Here is a 22,490-nt window from a genome sequence, read left to right as displayed (position 1 = left end):
CTTTTAGTGTAGTGATATCCATTCAACATTTTATGAATACTCAATTTTTTACTCTTTTTTTTCCAAACATTATTCTAAAGTGTGCACTGTTTTGTCTCATTTTTAGCCTTTCATGAGTACAATAGTAAGTTTTCTTAGAGCAGAACAATTATATCGGTCTCAGGAATGTTCTCGTAGACCGGTTTCTTATATTTTTGGAGTCTATAGCAAACTCAATATTCACGTTGTGTTCTCAAAATGAGATAAGCAAATATAATAGTGGACGTTTAAAAAAAATAATATCTGAGTAATTCCACCAATAAAAGGAATTCCTACATTAAAGGAATTCCTATATTTACGTGAATTTTTTTGTGTCATGCACACAACCATAGGACAAGCGTGATCATGATATTGCTTGGTATATTTAATGCTTGCTGTTGCGACTCGAGTTTTTTTTCTTGCAGAGATCATGCTTTAGGTTTTACCATGTGGAAAATTTAACTTTGATTTCATCTCTTGCGTGATCCCTGAAGAATTTCTTTTAAGAATTATTCCGCACCACCAAACTCCAAATTCCAGCACTCCAAGAATAACCGAGTTAATATTTAATTTTTGATGGAGGGTTAAGAACCATGCATCTCCTTTTATGTTAGAATCTTTCTTATTAGTCCGAGACATTGAAACGTTTTGAATTATTGAATTATTTACAATTTCACACTGAATTAATTGATGCATGGGAGAGTCAGGAAAGAAGCAAAGATGACTTAGTGTGCAACTCTCAATAAGGTGAAAATACATTGTACCCCATAAGATGATGAAGAAGAAGAAGGGTGATTCAACTATACAAATTATTTTTCAAAATGCCACTTGATGTGCATGAGGACCCTGAAGGTATATGTCACATAATGATTGATCTTGAAGTAATAGTTTGTATGTCACATGCACAACACACGGATAATTATATATTAATGCGCAAGAGATTGATTGCGGTTTGGTATGAAAATATACATACACATTGAACGGGAGAAACTGTCATTAATGTAGCACTCACATTAACTTCTTTTTTTTAACTTTTATTCCCATGATTGGACAAGCCCTCGTCGAGTTACATGACACTTTATTCATCATCATTACATCAATTGGTGCATCAGTTATGGAACGATGATCCATCTACTTATTACTATGGCTTATATATTTTCATTGTGCCCCAACGCCGGTGACTATGCTGACAAATGGTGCATTGATAGTGGAGCAGTTAGATGGAACATTAGTGTTGCACATGGTTTGAACGGTGTGCAACCACTAGTGGAAAATGGGCCTTTGGCCGGGACCCTTTAGTCCCGGCCTGCCTCTGGGCCGGGACTAAAGGCCCGGCCACGTCACCCCAATTCTCAATTCCTCCCTCGAGGCTTTAGTCCCGGCCGGTAAGTATCTGAAAAGCTTCGGCTGATACCGCGACGCCGAGTACCCATAATTCTTCCCGCGTAGCCGGTTAGTGCGAAAAGGTCTCCGACCAACCCAGATCAAATACCCAAATCCATTAGCATTTTAATTAGGCCATCAACACAGTCTCATGGGAATCCACCCGTCTTACAACTAATCACCCATAATCCCAGTAACATGGTCGAGTAACTATGTGGTCGTAACATCGGGGGGGAATCCGAGGTATCACCCTCATTGGATTCCGAACGATGTACCCGTCAAGGTGGGCTTAGAGGAATCACCCTTGGGGGTCCCACACTTGAGGGGTTGCACGACAGAGGCGTCATCGGGAATGGTGAAAGAGGAATCACCCTCGATAACCACGACCGACTAGCTATACTACAGAGATATCATCAGGAGTACTTAGCGAGGTGTCACCCTCGGTACCCGATAGTATCTCTGTAGCGTCGTACAACGAAGGGGGTGAATGTGTTGTGTCGGGTCTGGCTCGTCGATCAGAGATCGAGATTTGAGAACAAGCGGGGCAACTGAACTACGGGGTCAGAGGGGATGACTGCTCCACCTATACTATGCATACTAAAGGTGCAGGACTGAAAGTAGCAGTTCATCAAAAATAGGCTATGCATCAGATATAGGAGCTAACTATAACAGTAGCAAAATACTAATGCAAGCAGTAGGAAGAAAGATATAGGCGATATAGGAATGATCAAGGGGAGTTTGCTTGCCTTGCTGCTCTGTGGCAAAGGACTGATCGGCAGGGTCGTAGATGTACCCGACAGCAGCGTCAGTCTCGGGGTCTACCGGTAAGAAGAGGGGGAAGAAACAATAAATAATAGCACCGATGCAACACAAACCATGACATGGCAAGATGCAGGCTAGACATGAGCTAACGCAGCAACATCCGTCATAGACGGGTCGGAAGAATATCTGACGATATTTTCCGGGTCTCGGGCTACTACCGGTTATACTCGAAACGATGGAAACGTTCCAAGTTTGCTATGCTAGGGACGCGTGATAGACGAACGGGCCGTGTATCCTGGTTCGTCTAGTTTTGCTGATCAACTTTCATGTTGAAATTATTTCGATCTGACTTACGGATTATTTAATATTAATTTTCAAAGTTTTATTAATTATTTAGGAATTAAAAACAGATTTAGCTATTTTAATAAAATTCCAATATGACATCATCGCGATGTCATGCTGACATCAACATTTGACTGGTCAACTGACCAGCGGGTTCCGAACGTCATAGGCACAAGTTTTATTTAAGATAAAATATTAATTAATTAGATTAATTTAGTGGGGGACCCACGTGTCATACCCTAATTATTCTAATTAATTAATTTAACTAATATATCTATTTATTTATTTATTTAATAAAAACATTATTTTTATTTTTATTTTAACTATCGCGTGGGGCCTCCCTGTCATAGACAGCGGGTGCGTTGGCCCCACCGGTAAGTGACCTAAGGCCATTTACTCATTTCATTAATCACAAATACATAACCATACAAATGTCGTATTTCTCCACATGCCTATATATGCAAATACATACATAAATACAGGTATCAAATACATACATACATACATACATACGGAATACAACATTTGTTTTTTTTTGTCTCAAAACTCTCAACACTCATCTCTCTCTGTGTTAACAGACAGAGAACAACTCTCTGCTCCAATTCAACATAGAAGAACATAAACTTCAATCCCTCCTACCGGTGTCTACCGTCGACGGATCGGGGTCCCGTTTGCCGGAACGGAACCGGGGCGGCGAGGAGAACGACATGGTGGGAGGAGCCCGAGGAGGGGCTCACTGACGTTGACGGGAGGGGCCGGTGAAGCCGGAGTTCGCGGGAAGCGGCGGTGACGGCGAGGAGGAGGACGAGGCGGTGACGGTGACGGTGACGGCGCGGTTCCGGCGAGGAAGAGGTGTAGGGGAGGCCCGGTAGGGGAGGGGCTCGCCGGTGTGGTGAAGGGGCCGAGGGGGGCCGGTCTCCCTGCCCGGTCCCTCCTGGACTGAGCGGGAGGAAGGGGGGCGCGACGGGGGGAGGCCCCTGGCCTGGGTCGGCCGGCCAGGGAGGATCCTGGGAGGGCCTCGGTCGCCGGAGGTGTTGGACGGGTCCTCGGTGAGGAGAGGCAGGGGGGCCGCCGGCGGGGAGTGAGGGGTGGAGAGGAGGGCCGATGGAGGGAGGCCGTGGGGGGGCTCGCCGGCGGGAGGAGGCTCGCCGGCGGGAGGAGGCAGGAGAGGGGCGCCGGCCGAGGTGGGGCGAGGTGGAGGAGGGGGGCGACAGGAGGAGAGAGGAGGGCCACGGGTGAGAGGGAGATGCGAGGGGTGGGGAGAGTCGTGGGGGAGGGAGTCACGGGAGGTAGAGAGGTTCTCTCGTGGGGGGGGGGTTGTCAGTGGGAGGGAACCGACAGGCAGGGGAGGGATCGGTGGGGGTGGGGCCTCCAGCGATGGGAAAGGTGGGTGGCGGCGCTGGGGGAAGAGGGAGGGAGCGAGGCGTGGCGTGGGGGGGCCTCGCCCTAGGGTTTGAGGGGAGGGTGGCGCGGGTGGGCTGGCCAGTTGGGCCTTTTGGCCCAGCTCGGCCACGGGGGTGGGGGTTGCTTTTTTCCTTTTCCTTTTTTTTGTTTCTTACATTATTTATTTTACTATTCGATTTTTCTATTTAAATACTTTTTCTTTATACTTCCTTTTATCACTATGATTTTCTTAATACTTTCTTTTTTACATATATATTCTTTTGATATTTAACATGAATTTATAAAATACTTTTATTTTGTTTTCAAATTTTGGATCCGGACAAACTGGAATCAACGCGGGTCTGAGATGGGAATTCGATGACGTGGCATCATTAGCGGTTGATCACTGTAGCTTAATTACAATAGTTACTATAGCAAAAGTCGAGGATGTCACACCTAAAGTCTCATGACTGCCACGTGCTTATGACGCAATTGCTTCCGGTTGCATTGAGGGGAATTCTATCGGAAAATGTGCATTCCTCAATGCAATTTCTCAGAAGGTAATCGATCGAGAAAGTCTATCAGGGTTACAGATTGATGTGGTCCAATGTCTGGTCAGCTTTGAGTTGTTGTTCCCGCCATCCTTCTTCAATATAATGACACACCTCCTAGTTCACCTAGTCGAAGAGATTAGAATTCTCGGTCCTGTGTTTCTACACAATATGTTCCCCTTCGAGAGGTTCATGGGAGTCTTAAAGAAATATGTTCGTAACCGTGCTAGGCCAGAAGGAAGCATCTCCAAGGGCTATGGAACAGAGGAGGTCATTGAGTTTTGTGTGGACTTTCTTCCCGACCTTAAGCCGATTGGTGTTCCTGAATCTCGGTATGAGGGCAGGCTGACAGGAAAAGGCACACTAGGAAGGAAATCAAAAGTATGTATGGACGGGCATTCTTTCTCTCAAGCACACTACACAGTTCTACACAATTCCACCGTGGTGGCTCCGTATATCGTGAGACACAAGAATATTCTACGCTCCGAAAACCCGTAGAAGGCTGACTCTTGGATTAAAGGGGAACACGAGAAGACTTTCGGCAGTTGGTTGCAGACACATCTCATGAATGACGACATCGTTGGAGATCAGCTGTACTGTTTGGCCAGGCCACCATCTTCGACTATATGTACTTTCCAAGGGTATGAGATAAATGGGAATACATTTTACACGGTTGCCCAAGATAAAAAGAGCACCAACCAAAATAGTGGTGTCCGCTTTGATGCAACAGACGAGAATGGACACCGTTTGAAAACATATTACGGGTACATAGAGGAGATATGGGAACTTGACTATGGACCTACTTTTAATATTCCTTTGTTTCTGTGCAAATGGGTGAAGCTGACAGGAGGCGGGGTAGTTGTAGACCAAAAGTACGACATGACAACAGTGGATCTCAACAATCTTGCATACATGGATGAACCATTTGTCCTAGCCAATGATGTCGCTCAGGTTTTCTATGTGAAGGACATGTCTACAAAAAGGAGAAAAAGAAATCAACAAAAGAAGATATCGTCCGATGAGCCAAAACGACACATAGTTCTTTCAGGGAAAAGAAACATCATGGGAGTAGATGACAAGACAGACATGTCAGAAGATTATAATAAGTTTCATGAAATTCCGCTCTTCAAAGTGAAAACTGACCCAAGCATCCTACTGAATGATGAAGATTCTCCATGGCTACGACCCAGAAGAAAATAGAAATAATAGATAGGAATATTGGTGCAATAATGTAATAATATATTAAACCTTTTATGTAATGCTTGTATGGAATGTACTAAATTTCAAACACTTTTCATTTTTATAGTTTTGTCAAATTCTCAAATACGCAAAAAGAATTTTAATGAACCTTTGTAAGAGATGAGTTCTCGTTCGAAACCCTGATACTTCGAGAGAGATTGTCCATTTTGTACACGAAGTGCATCCAGTTTTTGTCGTAGCCCTCTCAACTTTTTAACACATGCTATGTGGGTGAAATGATGATAGCATGCCAACTTTCAACATTTTCAGAGTTCATTTGTAGTGCTTTTCAATTTCAGGGTCAACTAGCTAAAAAAAAAGTAAATGCACGAAGAACAGTAGTGATCAAATTAATACAAGTTCATCATCACATTAAAGCCAAAGAACAGTAGTGATCAAATGTTATTATTGCAAAAAATAAATACATAAAGTTCTCTCATAAAACAACATACAACTATGTAAAACATTTAAATAAAACAAAAAATGCGATCAAAATCGCAACTAAGGTAACAATTGACCTAACAACATAATGATACCAATCCTCTTTATCAATGGCATATTTTCTAATATTCCTAATCTTCAAGCGCATTTCATCCATCTTCAAGCGCATTGCATCCATCTTCAACCGCATCACATCGATCTTCATCTTGCGATCAACGATGACATCGGTGACATGCAACTCCAGTTCCATATTCTTATCCTCAATTATTTTCAATTTTTTCTCTAAGTATTTGTTTTCTTTTTCAACCAAATTTAACTTATCGACAAGAATTTCTATGTGGGTTGGAATTTCCGGTTCACATACCTCCTAGATTAAAAAATATATGTCACGTTGGTCGTCATAATTGTCATAAACACTAAATAAAACAAATAGTTATAAAAGATAATATATACCACATCCGAATCATAGACAGGGCGAGGGCCGACGGAGGCGGATACCAAAACCATCGCACTATATAATAACAAAAAATAATGAAAGTGAGTAATTTATACAAGTATGTATCTAAATCATACAAGTAAGATTTTTTTTTCTTTTAAAAAGAAGATAAGAACAAGAGGCTCACCACGGTGGTGCTCGCGACGAGATCGGCGCGGGGCGATCGACAATGGTGAGGACGGGCACGGGACGACATCCTACCCATGTGCAGACTCTAAGAAGTTAATTTGAGCATTTGAAATGAGCTACACTAGCAGTGATAAATGAAAGGATGAAGTAGCTAACCATTTAAAACACTTGTGCAGTTGGTGCACGGCCAAACCTAGACAAATATTAAGGAAAATGGAGCTTGGAGGTCGAGCTTGGAGAGGAGAAAACTTAAGTAGAGTGGCTCAGGCATTTCATCGAACACGTCATGTGCATGAACTAGAGTGGCAAGAGCATGGCATGGTCACACTTCAACAACCAAAAAACAGGGGAGAGGGTGGGCAGGGGCGAGGGTTTATATAGGCAACACTTTAGTCCCGGCTTTTGTCTAAAACCGGGACTAATAGCCTAACCTTTAGTCCCGGTTCTTGCCACAAACCGGGACTAATGCTCCGCGGCACGCCCCTGCTTCCCGCCTTTTGGTCTGCCGAAAAAGGGACTTTAGTCCCGGGTCGTGGCTCCACCCGGGACTAAAGGGGGTCTTTAGTCCCGGATCGAGCCCCGAACCGGGACTAAAGATCCACCTATATAAGCGGGAGTTAGAAAATTTCCAACCCAAATCGCATTTCCTTCTCTCCTTTTTCCTCGTTCTCCTGCCCGGCACGACACAACGACGAACTCGATGACGCTGTCAGGCTGTCCGCCGTCCTGCTCGCCGCCGCCTGCCATCCTCCTCGCCGTTGCCGTCGTCCTCTTCGCCGTCGCCGTCCTCCTCGCCACGCGCCGCCCTCCTCGCCGCGCGCCGTCGACACCTCCGGCCAGTAAGCCCCCCGCCCCCTCCTCCCCAACACTCCGGCTAGTAGAAGAAAAGAAGAAAAAGGAGAAGAAAAGAAGAAAAAGGAGAAGAAATGAAGAAAAAGGAGAAGAAAAGGAGAAAAAGGAGAAGAAAGGAAGAAAAAGGAGAAGAAAGGAAGAAGAAGGAGAAGAAAGGAAGAAAAAGGGAAGGAGAAGAAAAGAAGAAAAAGGAGAAGAAAAGAAGAAAAAGGAGAAGAAAAGAAGAAAAAGGGAAGAAAGGAAGAAAAATGAGAAGAAAGGAAGAAAAAGGAGAAGAAAGGAAGAAAAAGGGAAGAAAAGAAGAAAAAGATTTTTTTTGTCATTTAATTCCTATTGTTATTAGGTTTGTGGTAGATTATTAGGGTTAGTAATATGTAGAATTAGGAAAAAGGAAAATAAGAAGAGGAGGAGAAGAAAAGAAGAAAAAGGAGAATAAGAAGAGGAGGAGAGGAGAAGAAGAGGAAAAATAGAAGAAGAGGAGAAGTAGAAGAAGAGAAAAAATTAGAAGAGGAGGAGAGGAGAAGTAGAAGAAGAGAAGAGGAGAAGTAGTAGAAGAAGAGGAGAAGTAGAAGTAGAAGAAGAAGTAGATGAAGAGGAGAAATAGAAGAAGAGGAAAAATTAGTTTAGGGTTACAAGAAGAAGAAATATTTTTTTTTGTCATTTAATTTTGCTATTGTATAGTGTATATGCTTAAGTGTTAATAGTGTTTCTTAGATTATTGCTTAATTTTGCTATTGTATATGCTTAAGTGTTAATAGTTTAATTTTGCTATTGTATATGCTTAAGTGTTAATAGTTTATTTTTAGCAAGAAAATTAATAGAACTAGTTTAATTCTGCTATTGTATATGCTTAAGTGTCCGGGACTGGGCTCCGCCCGGCTAGTATTTTAGAGTTTAGGTTCTAGCCAAGACCCGGGACTAAAGGTCCTCCTATATAAAACAACACTTCGAAGTTTCCAACCCCTCTTATATAGTTTGTTAGTTTATTAGTTAATCAAATGTCCTTTTTTGCAGAACTATGGATCCACATATCAGGAACCTCGAAGAGGAAGAACTTCTCGAAGATATAATCAAAGACGGCCCCGATGTTGAACCAGCTGAATCTCCGTCGTCATGTCTAAACCCCTCCGGATATGGAATGGAGGTCGAGCGACACGAAGATGAAGCCGATGGGGCAGGAGATAGGTCCAATGACGGAGAAGGTGATAGCTCCACTGATGGAGAAGCCGGTGAAGAAATAATAAAGGCCGGCGAGGTATACATATGAAGTTCGACAATCACTTGTAATATGTGAAAAATATTGGAGATAGCTCTATATTGTATACATATACATTCATTTGACGAATGTTTCTCCCTCTTAGGCCTCCACATCGAGCAAAGCTAGGAAACGAGGCCCGACTAGAAAGTTGGATGCACGGATGCATTACACCTTTGAGGTGATATTGCCTACGGGCGAACCCAAGCTTCCTAAGAATGCTGCTAACACATTCAAGAAGCAATGCGGAGTTCTCGTTAGGGATCACGTCCCGATCAGCGTTCGGGAGTGGAACCAGCGCAAAGGGGCAGCCGATAGTGACTATGTCGCCGAAAGGTACAAAGATAATCTTTGGAATGATCTCATGTCACATTTCAACCTGACAGAATGTGAGAATGAAGACGTCGCAGACAAACTGAGGGCCAAAGTCAAGCAGTGGACTCTAAAGAAGATGGCCGAACTGTTCCGTAGCTGGAAGAAGAAGCTATGGAAAAACTATCTGAAGACAAAGAAAGTACTAGTATTCGAGGGGTATCTAGCCAAGCAGGCGAATCACTGGAAGGCATTTCAAGAGTACGAGGAGTCAGAAGATGCCCAAGCATTATCAGAAAAGAACAAGATAAATGCCGACAAGAAGAAATATCACCACAAGATGGGGCCAGGGGGCTATGAGACTGCCATCCCAAAGTGGGATAAGAAAGAGCAAGATCTGCTAGATAAAGGCATCGTACCTGAACCACTCCATGATGAGTGGGAATTGAGAGCAATAAATTGGTTCCTTGCGCATGGTGGTTCGTACGACGAAAAAACAGGGGACCTCATCTGCAGTGACGGTCTTAGGATACCCAGGGAGAATTGGAAAAGGATAGTGAAAGAAATTAAGGAGGGAAAAAGAAAGTTCACTGCAGATAGAGAGAAATATTTGCTCACACTGGTCCTCGACAATGACGAACATGAAGGACGAACGCGAGGCTTCGGTCCTTCTTACCCGTGGTGGCTTGGGTTTGCCAGAGACCAAGACACTTACAGAAGCCGAGAGAGAGCAAAGAAGCGGCAGCAGGATGAGGAGAATGAGAAGTTCAACCAGTTGCTTGCCAGGATTAACGAGCAACAGAAGAAGATTGATGAGCTTAGAGGAGTAGCGCGCCACGAAGATCCTGCACTTGATATTACCGGCGCCCCATCTAAGCGGAAAAGCAGCGTGGCTGAATCTGAGGCCCCGCCCGACGTTGCACGAAGAATGATAGAGGGCGGTTCCAGCTACCCCGTGGATGGAATCAAGGAGTCAATATCATGTGAACTCCATCAGAAATTCAAGAACATATCCATGAAGGTGGCCGTCGGACAAGCTTTACCTTCTGGCCCTGATGCACGCTGGCATGGTCGTGAGATTCCAGCTGGCTTTGCTAAACTCGGGATGGATGAAATCATGGCGAGGTTTCATGATATGGAGCTCGACATAGCTGGACCCGAAGATGAGAGGACACTCGGAGAAGTACTGGGTGGAGTCATCCTATGGGACAAGAACTACATCTAGCTTCCAGGCTCGGCCCCAAGGACAACACCGCCTCCGAGTCGTCGCAGGTCACCTACACCTCCATTACCTCCAAGCCCTCCACATGACGTCGGCCAGCACAACCCGAGTCCATCTCGATCACCGCCGCCGGACTTGGGTCGTCTGTCTCCGCCGCCGCCCGCTCCGGATACTAAGCGGGAGCGTGCCACGAAGAACGCTGCGCCGACGATTTCTAAGCGACGAAGCCCCCCAAAGCGCAAACAGTCGCCCCTCCCAAAGGTACCTCATGCTAATCTTCCTATCAGACCTTATGATCGTACCCCCGAGGAAAACGCCAGGATAGCAAAGGAACATCATGATGCGCAGATGAAAAAGAAGGAACCCGAGCCCCGCCCGGAATACACCGAGAAGCAAATAGCATTTGCAAAATACTTCACGACCCTTCCATCACAGTATGACTTACACCATAAGCCTGATGACTATACACGCACATTGCAGAAGGAAGTGAAAAAGAGCAGATCACTTGCAAGTGCAAGTGGGAGCAAATCAAGTTCAACTACAAGCAAGAAAAAATCAGACGTTCCTTAGCTTGGACAACAGGCCAAACAGTCGATCCCACCCCTCAAGGTGTTAACCGAGAATGTTCCCCCTCCGGTGCAGGGGCAAGATTTTGAATAGCAAAGAAGTGGGCGGCTGAATGGGGTGTCTCGGTTGAAGATGTTCTGGCTTCCCAAGACGACAGGTTACCCAAGGCTGTGGTAGCCCCTAAGCCACAGTTTGTCATGGGAGAGCCTTTGGTCAGCAAAGATGATCTCCCAACAAATATGCGTTACTTGCATACATGGTACTTAAGTGAATCAAAGAATGAGAGAACGATGATCGTGGTGAGTGTCCCACGGGAGTACTACGGCCGCCCCGAAGAAATCCATATCGACTTTGATGAACTCTTCCAGATGTACAATGGCGACGCCCTCGACAAATCGCTTATGAGTTGCTATTGTTTGTAAGTTTTTCAATTCGTTGTCTACATATAACTTGTTTAGTTATTTCAGTTCATTGTCTATATATAACTTGTAGTCTATTATGCAGAATGAAGATTCTGGATTGTAAAAGTAAGAACATCCTAAATATTGGGTTTATTGACCCAGATAAAATACATATAGCGACGCTAACTGATAAACCCAAGGAGACGGAGGAAAACCTTCTAAGGTTTCTAACAAATCAAAATTTCTGTGACCACATACTGTTTCCATACAACTTCAGGTGAGGGTCTTTACTCTGTTGTGTCCATTCACTTATAAGTGTAATTGATAAGTTACTGACACACACACACACACACACACACACACACACACACACACACACACACACATATATATATATATATATATATATATATACATACATGTGCAGCTTTCGTTGGATTCTGTTGGACATTCAAATTGATAAGGGAAGAGTTGATGCCTTCGACCCATTATCGAGACCCTTGGAACAGTTCCAAAGCCTGCAGGACATGCTCCAAGGGTAATTTCAATCATTCTTGCGCTCTATCGGTCTCTTTCGATGATTTTCTGATATATCAATTAATGAAGAACTTAGCAAATCATTATCCTTGTCGGGCAGGGTTTGGAAGCGGTTCAAGTGCGTGACTCCGAGTATCGAGCCTGAGAAGCTGACCTTTAGAGCGGCTCAGGTAAGTAGTAGTATGATATACTTCTATTTTCAATACATTTATGATGCTAGATTATTATTTTGATTATATATATTCTATTCTCGTAAACTGCGACCAGCAGCCACGGGGAACGCATCTATGCGGATACTATGTTTGGGAGACCATTCGTACGTTTACCTCTGAGCACAAGGATCACAAATTCGACGTAAGCAATGAACATTCACACCTTTATTTTTACCCGTCATTCTTTGTTATCATGATTGATATTCATATTCATCTCCTCTTCTTATATAGTACAGGGCCATGAGGACGAAGGTCCTACCAGAGCAACGCGCGATTGCTGTTGCAGAGGAGCTTGCGACCTTTCTGAGGACGGAAGCTATAGATGACAAATGACGATTTAGTGTAGCTAGGGGCCATTACTGATGTTCGTCCATGTAATCGAATAGACGGGCTCTAGTCCCGATAATTCAGATCTCCATATAATTGTATATATATGCTCGCTTCTGAGATAAGTTAATCTTATATATATATGCATAATTATTTCTATTTAAATTATATGAAAACTAATTCCCGAATACCAAACGAGGCATCACGTTAATCTCCCGAACACCTAAACCCTAAAACCCTAAAACCCTAAAATAATTTCATTCAAAAAAAACCCAAAAATAATAAAATCTGAAACTCTTTAGTCCCGGTCCGTGTAACGAACCGGGAGTAAAGGTCCTGCCCGTGGGGCGCTACGAGGCGCCCACGTGGAGCACCTTTAGTCCCGGCTTGTAACAGGGCCGAGACTAAAGGTTAGGCCTTTAGTCCCGCCCCTTTAGTCCCGGTTGGTGCACCGGGACTAAAGCCCCGTACGGGCCGGGGCTAAAGGCCCCGTCCCCACTAGTGAACATTAACGATGCATTGATAGTGGAGCAGTTAGATGGAACATTAGTGTTGCACATGGTTTGAACGGTGTGCAACATTAACGATCTGATTGCTTCCATTCGAGCTAGTTGTTGTGTCTGCACGATGCCCTGACCATGGACGAGCACACATTGACACACGTGTTGTGGCTGAGGTTGTTGTTGCACGATGTGCATGCCTTGTATTTGGCCTTGCTGCATGAAGATGACATGCAAAATGATATCGATTCTTGTGCATTTGAATTGTTCACGGATTTGTGGTAATTGCACGCAACACTGTTGCCACATCACCAAGCAATTGCTATGCTGCAAGGTCTTTGACCAAATGTATGGTACCAGTGACACAGGGCTGCACTGTTGCAAGAGAAACTAGTTGCAAGGGTTTAGCTTGTAACGCCCAAAATGTTGTACTCTCTTAATTATGGCTCAAGGCTTTGATAGGCATATAAGTGCATCTTATCGTTTCACAAGAATATACATCATCACACGCATATTTAAAAGAGGAGATAAGTATAAGGACTTGTTTTACACTCGCCAAAAGATAAATAACATCATTCAAATACAATCATCCATACAAGCACCATCCTGAAGAAAAGGGTCCAACTATGGACAAAAAATCAAACGGAAAGAGGTGACATCTATCCTGCTAAAACCGGGCTCCTTACCATGGCATCACTCCTGCTTGTCTGTATATCGCACGTACATGCAAACACATTCCTCGTCATTCTCCCACTACAGTCTGGTGGCGTAATCTGGCTCGATCTCATTTCTACCACTACCTGTTGTGTTGTAGTAATATGTGAGTCACGTGGACTCTGCAATCTCATCACCCAAGGTACTGAATTTAATGATGCTAATAGGTAAGGTAAGGTTTATTGATGAGGTTGCAACAAGCACTAAGCATGTTTAAGTGGCTATCTTACGGCTAGAAGAATAAGATGTGTATCTAAGAATAAACGAGCGAGGACTAGTTATGATCAGGAACTGATCCCGAACACCTACTTATGGTTGAAACAAAATCCCACGGTGTTCTCTTCCCGAACTCCCTCGAAAAGAGACGACCACGGTTACACACATGGTTGGTGTCTTCTATTTGAGTTTACTTCAAGTTTTCTATAACCGGATGCTAAACAATTTCAAGTTTGCGACATAACCATGGGCACGACTTTCCAAAAGATTTAACCATGAGGGGTGCTCCAACTCATACATTACACACTAGACACAAGCTGTGGTGGAAAACCTGAACCTCGAGATATCCCAATGTATCCTCAGAATCCCGGTGCATAAGACATTTGTTTAAGGTAAAACAAATCCAGTAAGACCGCATGACAGGGCAGATCCCGATAGGAGTCGGACGTATTTCTTTCTCAGGGCACTACCGGATAAGCTAGTGTACACGCCTAGATTTGAGCCGCACGTATCACTTTCCTTGTTGTCGCCCCACACATCGCTCTGTTTGGACCTACACTCAAGAAGAGCACTGATTGGTTTGTTGATTAAATTATCCATGGGGTCGCTAATCCCTATGAAATTTCAATTACTAATTAGCAAATGTACTACTAATGTTGGGCCTTACTGAAAGAGTTTTTCCCAAATGAAATTATCGATGTGGTGCTCATAACAACCCCAACCATGTTAGCGGCGCTCAATATGAAACATAATATCGGCAAATGGAAACTAAGACGACAAAGGTGGAACAATACACAAATAAAAAGGTCAAGCCTTCCATCTTTCACTAACTATATATCTGCATTAATTTAAGGGATTCCTATTTTCGCCCCCTTGATTCCTTAATTCTCCTCAGTTTTGCACCGCCTGTGTTGCCGTGCTCACTTTCCCCCTCCTCCACTCTCCCATGCCTACCAAGAGACCAAACGGGGTGTTGCTACCACAGTCCCATTGCTGACACATGGGAGCACCATGTAAGGCAGACATTCGCATCGCCGGTGCTTACGTGTGGGACCACCATGTAAGGCGCACGTATTCACATCGCCGTTGCTGACTGATACTTGTGATATGTGTTGGATTTTTCATGAAGAGAAATGGGTGATGCAACACAGTATAGACAAGTATTTTCCTTATTGAGAACAAAGGTTATCGGACATATAAGAGTAATATGCAACCCCGTCTTTAGCGACTGCACACAAAGAAACAAACACTTGCATCCAACACCGACAAGAGGGTTGTCAAACCCTTTGGACTCGTTATTTGCAAGCAAGTAAAGTGTGTAGATGATAGTTGATAATTGCAAAATTAACGAAAAGTAAATGAAGGCTGCGAGGTAATTGTATAGTTTGTAAATATATTAGTGAATAGACCAGGGGCATAGTTTTCTCTAGTGGCGTCTCTCATAAACTAAGCATACGGTGGGTAAACAAATTATTGTCGGGTAATTGATACAATAGCACAGAGCTATGTGATATTCATGGAAAAGTCCATGTGTATATATGCATCATATCCATAGGCAAATAGGCCAACTCCCGCTACACACCTCCCACCGAAGAAAGATTAATTTAGTTGGCCAAACTAAATAAATAGATTGGAGAGATTTACGACGCCATCATAATCATGCAAATAAGAATTGAATATAGAATTTAGAGAAGACTCAAATCTTTAGCATGAATAATCTGAACATAAACCTAGAATTCATCAGATCTCAATAAATGCACTTCACAAAGATAGAGATAGATAGAGTTAGCCATCTAGGTACTAAATACGGACCCGTAGGTCAGTGGTGAACTACTGAGACATCACCATGGGTGCAACGAGCATGATGTAGAGGCCCTCCATGATCGATCCCTGATACGTCTCGGTCGTATATATAAGTTTTGATTTTCTCATGCCAATATTCTACAATATTCATATACTTTTGGTAAAATTTTATAATATTTTGGGGACTAACTTACTTACCCAGTGTCCACTGTCAGTTCCTCTTTTTTGTCTTTTTTATGTTTTGCAGAGAATCCATATCAAACAGAATCCAAATGCGATAAAAATTTACAGAGATTTTGTTTGGTATATATGTGAATTTTGGGAGTCGGAATCAACGTCACACGATGCCCAAGGGAGGAACAACCGAACAGGGCATGACACAAGGGGCCCTAATGGCTTGTTTCCACCTGTGCGATATTTTTGCGATAAAAATCCCCTTAATAATTTATGCCCAATCGGAGTTACCGATCTCCGAATATTTAAGAAATGGTGAAGGGCTAGAAAACAGGTCCGAAAAAGGAGAGAAACAAAGAGAGTTATCCTATCCCAAAGGGGTTGCTGCCCTCCAGGTGCTATGGCTGCCATGGACCAGAGGAGAAACCCTCCTCCCACCTAGGGAGGAGGCCACGAAACAAGAAGGAGGAGGGGGCCACTACTTCGAGAAAGCCTAGTAGTAGCGCTTGATTTACCCATATGAGTAGCTCTGGTGGCAGCGTTACTGCTAAGACGCTACAACTAAGTTATAGCAGTAGCGCTTTTCCAACCAGCGCTACTGGTAAGTATAGTTAGTAGTAGCACTATATGGAACATTGCTACTACTAACTATGTGTAGCGTTGCACTGTAACAAGCGCTGCTGATAACCCAGCACTGCAGCTAGACGCTGATACGTCTCAAACGATCTATAATTTTTGATGGTTTCATGCTGTTATCTTGTCATCTTTGGATGTTTTATGTACGTTTTATATCTTTTTTGGGACTAACTTATTAATTCAGTGCTAAGTGCCAGTTCCTGTTTTTCACTGTTTTAGGATCTTTTCAGATCTGATTTTGGAACGGAGTCCTAACGAAATAAAATCCCTGAAATAATTTTTTCCCTAACGGAAGAAGATCAGGGGGCTTGATGGCTAAGCTAGGAGAGCTACAGGGGCCCACAAGCCCTGTAGCCGCCACCAGGGGGGCGGCGGCTAGCAGGCTTGTGGCCTCCCTGACGCCCCCTGACCTAGCTCCTTCGCCTATATATTCCCTAAAACACAGAAAAAAATCAGGGAATCCATGAAAACACTTTTCCGCAGCCGCAAGCTTCCGTTTCCGCGAGATCTCATCTGCAGACTCTTCCCGGTGCCCTGCCGGAGGGAACTTTGGAGTTGGAGGGCTTCTACGTCAACATCATCGCCCCTCCAATGACTCGTGAGTAGTTCACGTCAGAACTACGGGTCCGTAGTTAGTATCTAGATGGCTTCTTCTCTCTCTCTTGGATCTTCAATACAAAGTTCTCCATGATCTTCATGGAGATCTATCCGATGTAATCCTCTTTGGTGGTGTGTTTGTCGAGATCCGATGAATTGTGGATTTGTGATCAGATTATCTATGATATATATTTGAGTCTTTGTTGATTTCTTATATGCATGATTTTATATCCTTGTAAGTCTCTCCGAGTCTTGGGTTTTGTTTGGCCAACTAGATCTATGATTCTTGCAATGGGAGAAGTGCTTGGTTTTGGGTTCTTACTGTGTGGTGACCTTTCCCAGTGACAGTAGGGGCAGCAAGGCACACATAATGTAGTTGCCATCAAGGGTTACAAGGTGGGCTTTGTCGTAGATATGAGATTGTCCATCTACATCATGTCATCTTGCTTAAGGCGTTACTCTGTTCTTTTGGACTTAATACACTAGATGCATGCTGGATAGCGGTCGACGTGTGGAGTAATAATAGTAGATGCAGAAAGTATCGGTCTACTTCTTTTGGACGTGATGCCTATAGATATAATCATTGCCATAGATGACGTTATGACTTTGCGCGGTTCTATCAATTGCTCGACATTAATTTTTTCACCCACCGTCTACTTGCTTTTATGAGAGAAGCCACTAGTAAACACTACGGCCCCCGGGTCTATTCACACCTATCGTTTCCACTTTCGCTTTTACTTTTCTTTGTTACTTTGTTGCTTTCAGTTCTCACTTGGCGAACAATCTATAAGGGATTGACAACCCCTTCATAGCGTTGGGAGCAAGCTTTTTGTGTTTGTGCAAGCACTTGTGATACTCCTTCACTGGATCGATACCTTGGTTCTCAAAACTGAGGGAAATACTTACCACCGCTGCGCTACATCACCCTTTCCGCTTCGAGTGAACACCAATGCAAGGCTCCAAGGACACGGGGTAAATCCTTTGCATATTTGCCTAGGAAGTCCCTTAAGGTGTAGCCGTAGTAGAAGGATTCCTGGTGCCATTGCTGAGGAGTATCAAGACAAGAATAGTCTCCCGTCAGCACGTGTTTCTGGCACCGTTGGAAGGTCTTTTGTTGCAGCAGCAGAAGAATTTCTGGCACCGTTGCCGGGGAAGGAGAGATCTATCCAAATAGGTCTCACAAACTCATCTCTTGCATTTACTTTTTTGCCAGTTGCCTCTCGTTTTCCTCTCCCCCACTTCACATTTGCCGTTTTCATTTGCCTTTCTCATTTGCCGTTTTCATTTGCCTTTCTCCTTTGCCTTTTTCGTTTGCCTTTTTCATTTGACTTTTCGTTCACCCTTTTCTTTCGCTTGCCTTTCCTTTGCTTGTGTGCCATGTGCCTTCATTATGCTTGCATCTTCTCTTGCTAAAAATCTAGTGATATGGATCCTCACCCACTTGCTAATATCTTTAAGAGATCCAATTATGTTGATCCAATTGCTAGTAAGTTGAGGGCACTTGACTATTTTTATGGAGTTTTGCTTGAGTTGCGTGAATCTGAAAATTGTGAGGAAGAAATTTATGAAGTGATTCACGAGGGCTCCTTGGATGAAAAGCATGATTGCAATGGTTTCACTATAAATTCTATTAGTGACAATCATGCTAAAAATATGCAAAACCCTAAGCTTGGGGATGCTAGTTTTGCTATGTCCACTACTTGTTGCAATAATCATGATTGGGGTGATGATCTTTCTTATGATCTTGAAAATTTGTTCAAACCTCATGATGAATATGATATTTGCAACAATATTGGAAGTGGGATTGGAGAAGTCATGACTTTAGTTGATGATAATCCCACTATTTTTGAAGAGCGTCAACTTTGCACGCATGTGGATCATGAAAAGAATATCCTATGGGATAGCTATATTGTTGAATTCGAATATGATTCCACATCTAATTATTATGAGAGACGAAAATATTGTGGTAGAAACTTTCATGTTACCAAATTACCTCTCGTTATGTGGAGATTGCTATTGTCTCTTTCTTCTTCCTTGCATTTGGCAACTATTGGTTGTCTTGACAATCTGTTTTCCTATAAAATGCCTATGCATCGGAAGTATGTTAGACTTAGATGTGATTTTCACATGCTTTATGATGCTCTTGTTGTGCTTCAATTCTTGTCTTTTGTGTGAGCATCATTGATTTATCAATGCCTAGCTAAGGGCGTTAAACAATAGCGCTTGTTGGGAGGCAACCCAACGAATCTATCCTTTTTTTTTTTCTGTTTTGTGTTTTCCACACTTTCATAATTTTGTTATGATTGTGTTTTTTGTGTTTATTTTGCGTTTGTGCCAAGTAAAACCGTTATGATTATTCTTGGGGATGATCGTTTGGTCATGCTGGAAAAGACAGAAACTTTCTGCTCACGAAAATAATTTTCATTTTTGTTCTGTAAGAGATTTTGAGTGGATTCTTCTTGCTGCTGATTGCTACGCAAATTCTTCAGACTGTCGTAATGTTTCAGAATTTTTGAAGTACCAGAAGTATACGAAATATACAGATTGCTACAGACTGGTCTGCTGTTAACAGATTCTGTTTTTGTTGTGTTGGTTGCTTATTTTGATGAAACTATGGATAGTATAGGGGGGTATTAGCCATGGAAGATTGAAAATACAGTAACCCAACATCAGCATAAGTAGAATTTAAGTTTGCTACAGTACCTAAGGAAGTGGTGGTTTGCTTTCTCATACTAATGTTATCACGAGTTTCTGTTTAAGTTTCGTGTTGTGAAGTTCTCAAGTTTTGGGTGGAGTTCTTATGGACAAAGAGATAAAGAGTGGCAAGAGCTCAAGCTTGGGGATGCCCAAGGAAACCCAAGAGATTCAAGGATGCCATAAAAGCCTAAGCTTGGGGATTCCCCGGGAAGGCATCCCCTCTCTCGTCTTCAATCCATCGGTAACGTTACTTGGGGCTATATTTTTATTCACCACATGTTATGTGTTTTGCTTGGAGCGTCTTGTATCATAGGAGTCTTTTATTTTTGTTGTGTCACAATCATCCTTGCTGCCCACCTAGAGAGAGACATGCACTCACCGTGATTTTGTCAAGCTTCACTTATATCCTTTGGTAGACAATTCAGCTCACATGTGCTTCACTTATATCTTTTGAGCTAGTTGATTTTGCTTTATGTGCTTCACTTATATCTTCAAGAGCACAGCGGTGCGTGACTTGGTAGTTGATCTATGCTTTGAAAGTAGTCTCAAAAGGGGTAGTTATCCAAAGGGATACGAAAACTTCCACCTTCATGTGCATTGAATAGTTAGAGAAGTTTGATTCATCTCAATTAGTTTTGAGTTGTGGTTGTGGTAATATTGAAGTTATGCTAGTAAGGTGTTGAGGATCTAGAAATACTTGTGTTGAAGTTAGTGATTCCTGTAGCATGCACGTATGGTGAACCGCTATGTGATGAAGTCTGAGCATGATTAGTCTATTGATTGTCATCCTTTGTGTGGCGGTCGGGTCGCGCGATGGTTTATACCTACCAACCCTTCCCCTAGGAGTATGCGTTGAATGCTTTGTTTCGATTACGAATAAAACTTTTGCAACAAGTATATGAGTTCTTCATGACTAATGATGAGTCCATGGTTTAGATGCACTTTCACCTTCCACCATCACTATCTTCTTAGTGCCGTGCAACTTTCGCCGGTGCACAAAACCCACCATTAGCCTCCCTCAAACAGCCACCATACCTACCTACCATGGCTTTTTCAAAGTCATTCCGAGATATATTGCCTTGCAACTACCACCATGACATGTACCACCACTTCTACATTGTCATTGCATGCTCGTAAGATAGCTAGCATGATGTTTCCATTAATGTCTATGCCATGCTAGATCATTGTCACAGTACACTACCGAAGGCACTCCATATAGAGTCATATTTGCTCTAAGTTTTGAGTTGTAAGTGTGATGATCATCATTGATGGAGCATTGTCCCATGTGAGGAAATAAAAGAGGCCAAAGATGCCCACCAAAATAAAAATAAAATAAAATAAAAAAGAGGCCAAAGAGCCCACCAAAAAAAAGAATGAGAGAAAAACAGAGAAGGGACAATGCTACTATCCTTCCACACTTGTGCTTATTAAGCACCATGATCTTCATGATTGAGAGTCTCTCGTTTTGTCACCACCATATAGCTAGTGGGAAATTTTCATTACATCACTTGGCTTGTATATTACAATGAAAGGCTTCCTCAAAATTGCCTTAGGTCTTCGTGAGCAAGCAAGTTGGATGCACACCCACTAGTTTTCTTTAAGAGCTTTTACATACTTTTAGCTCTAGTGCATCATTTGTATGGCAATCTCTACTCATTGACATTGTTATCTATTGATGAGCATCTCCACAGCTCATTGAAATGCCTAGTTAATGTGACCATCTTCTCCTTGTTTGTCTTGCAACCTTCACCACACTCCACACCACTTATAGTGCTAAAACCATGGCTCACGCTCATGTATTGCGTGAGTGTTGAAAAGGTTTGAGAAAGTAAAGGTGTGAAAACAATTACTTGGCCAATACCGGGGTTGTGCAATGATTTAAATTTGTTGTGCAATGATGATAGAGCATAACCAGACTATATGCTTTTGTAGGGATAACTTTCTTTTGGCCTTGTTATTTTGAAAGTTCATGATTACCTTGCTAGTTTGCTTGAAGTTTATTGTTTCCATGTCAATAGCAAACTATTGTTTTGAATCTAATGGATCTGAACATTCACGTCACATAAGAGGAGTTACAAAGGACATCTATGCTAGGTAGCATGAAAGCATCAAAAATTCGTTCTTTATCACTTCCCTACTCGAGGACGAGCAGGAGTTAAGCTTGGGGATGCTTGATACGTCTCAAACGTATCTATAATTTTTGATGGTTTCATGCTGTTATCTTGTCATCTTTGGATGTTTTATGTACCTTTTATATCTTTTTTGGGACTAACTTATTAATTCAGTGCCAAGTGCGAGTTCCTGTTTTTCTGTGTTTTTGGCTCTTTTCAGATCTGATTTTGGAACGGAGTCCAAACGGAATAAAATCCCCCAAATTAATTTTTCCCGAACGGAAGAAGATTAGGGGGCTTGAGGGCCAACCAAGGAGAGCTACAGGGGGCCCACAAGCCCTGTAGCCGCCACCAGGGGGGCGGCGGCTAGCAGGCTTGTGGCCTCCGTGGCGCCCCCTAACCTAGCTCCTTCGCCTATATATTCCCTAAAATACAGAAAAAATCAGGGAATCCATGAAAACACTTCTCCACCGCCGCAAGCTTCCGTTTCCGCGAGATCTCATCTGGAGACCCTTCCCGGTGCCCTGCCGGAGGGGACTTTGGAGTTGGAGGGCTTCTACATCAACATCATCGCCCCTCCAATGACTCGTGAGTAGTTCATTTCAGACCTACG

General features: G+C 43.1%; 1 pseudogene; it reads right to left on the bottom strand.

Moving 5' to 3' along the window:
* Window positions 1-1,176: 1,176 nt before the first annotated feature.
* LOC123453078 lies at window positions 1,177-13,675 on the bottom strand (annotated as a pseudogene).
* Between the last annotated feature and the right edge of the window lie 8,815 nt (window positions 13,676-22,490).

The sequence above is a fragment of the Hordeum vulgare genome, chromosome 1H (assembly GCF_904849725.1).
Source record: "Hordeum vulgare subsp. vulgare chromosome 1H, MorexV3_pseudomolecules_assembly, whole genome shotgun sequence".
Taxonomy (NCBI): domain Eukaryota; kingdom Viridiplantae; phylum Streptophyta; class Magnoliopsida; order Poales; family Poaceae; genus Hordeum; species Hordeum vulgare.
The sequence above is the reverse complement of the archived record's forward strand: the minus strand, read 5'-3'. Positions and strand labels throughout refer to the sequence as shown.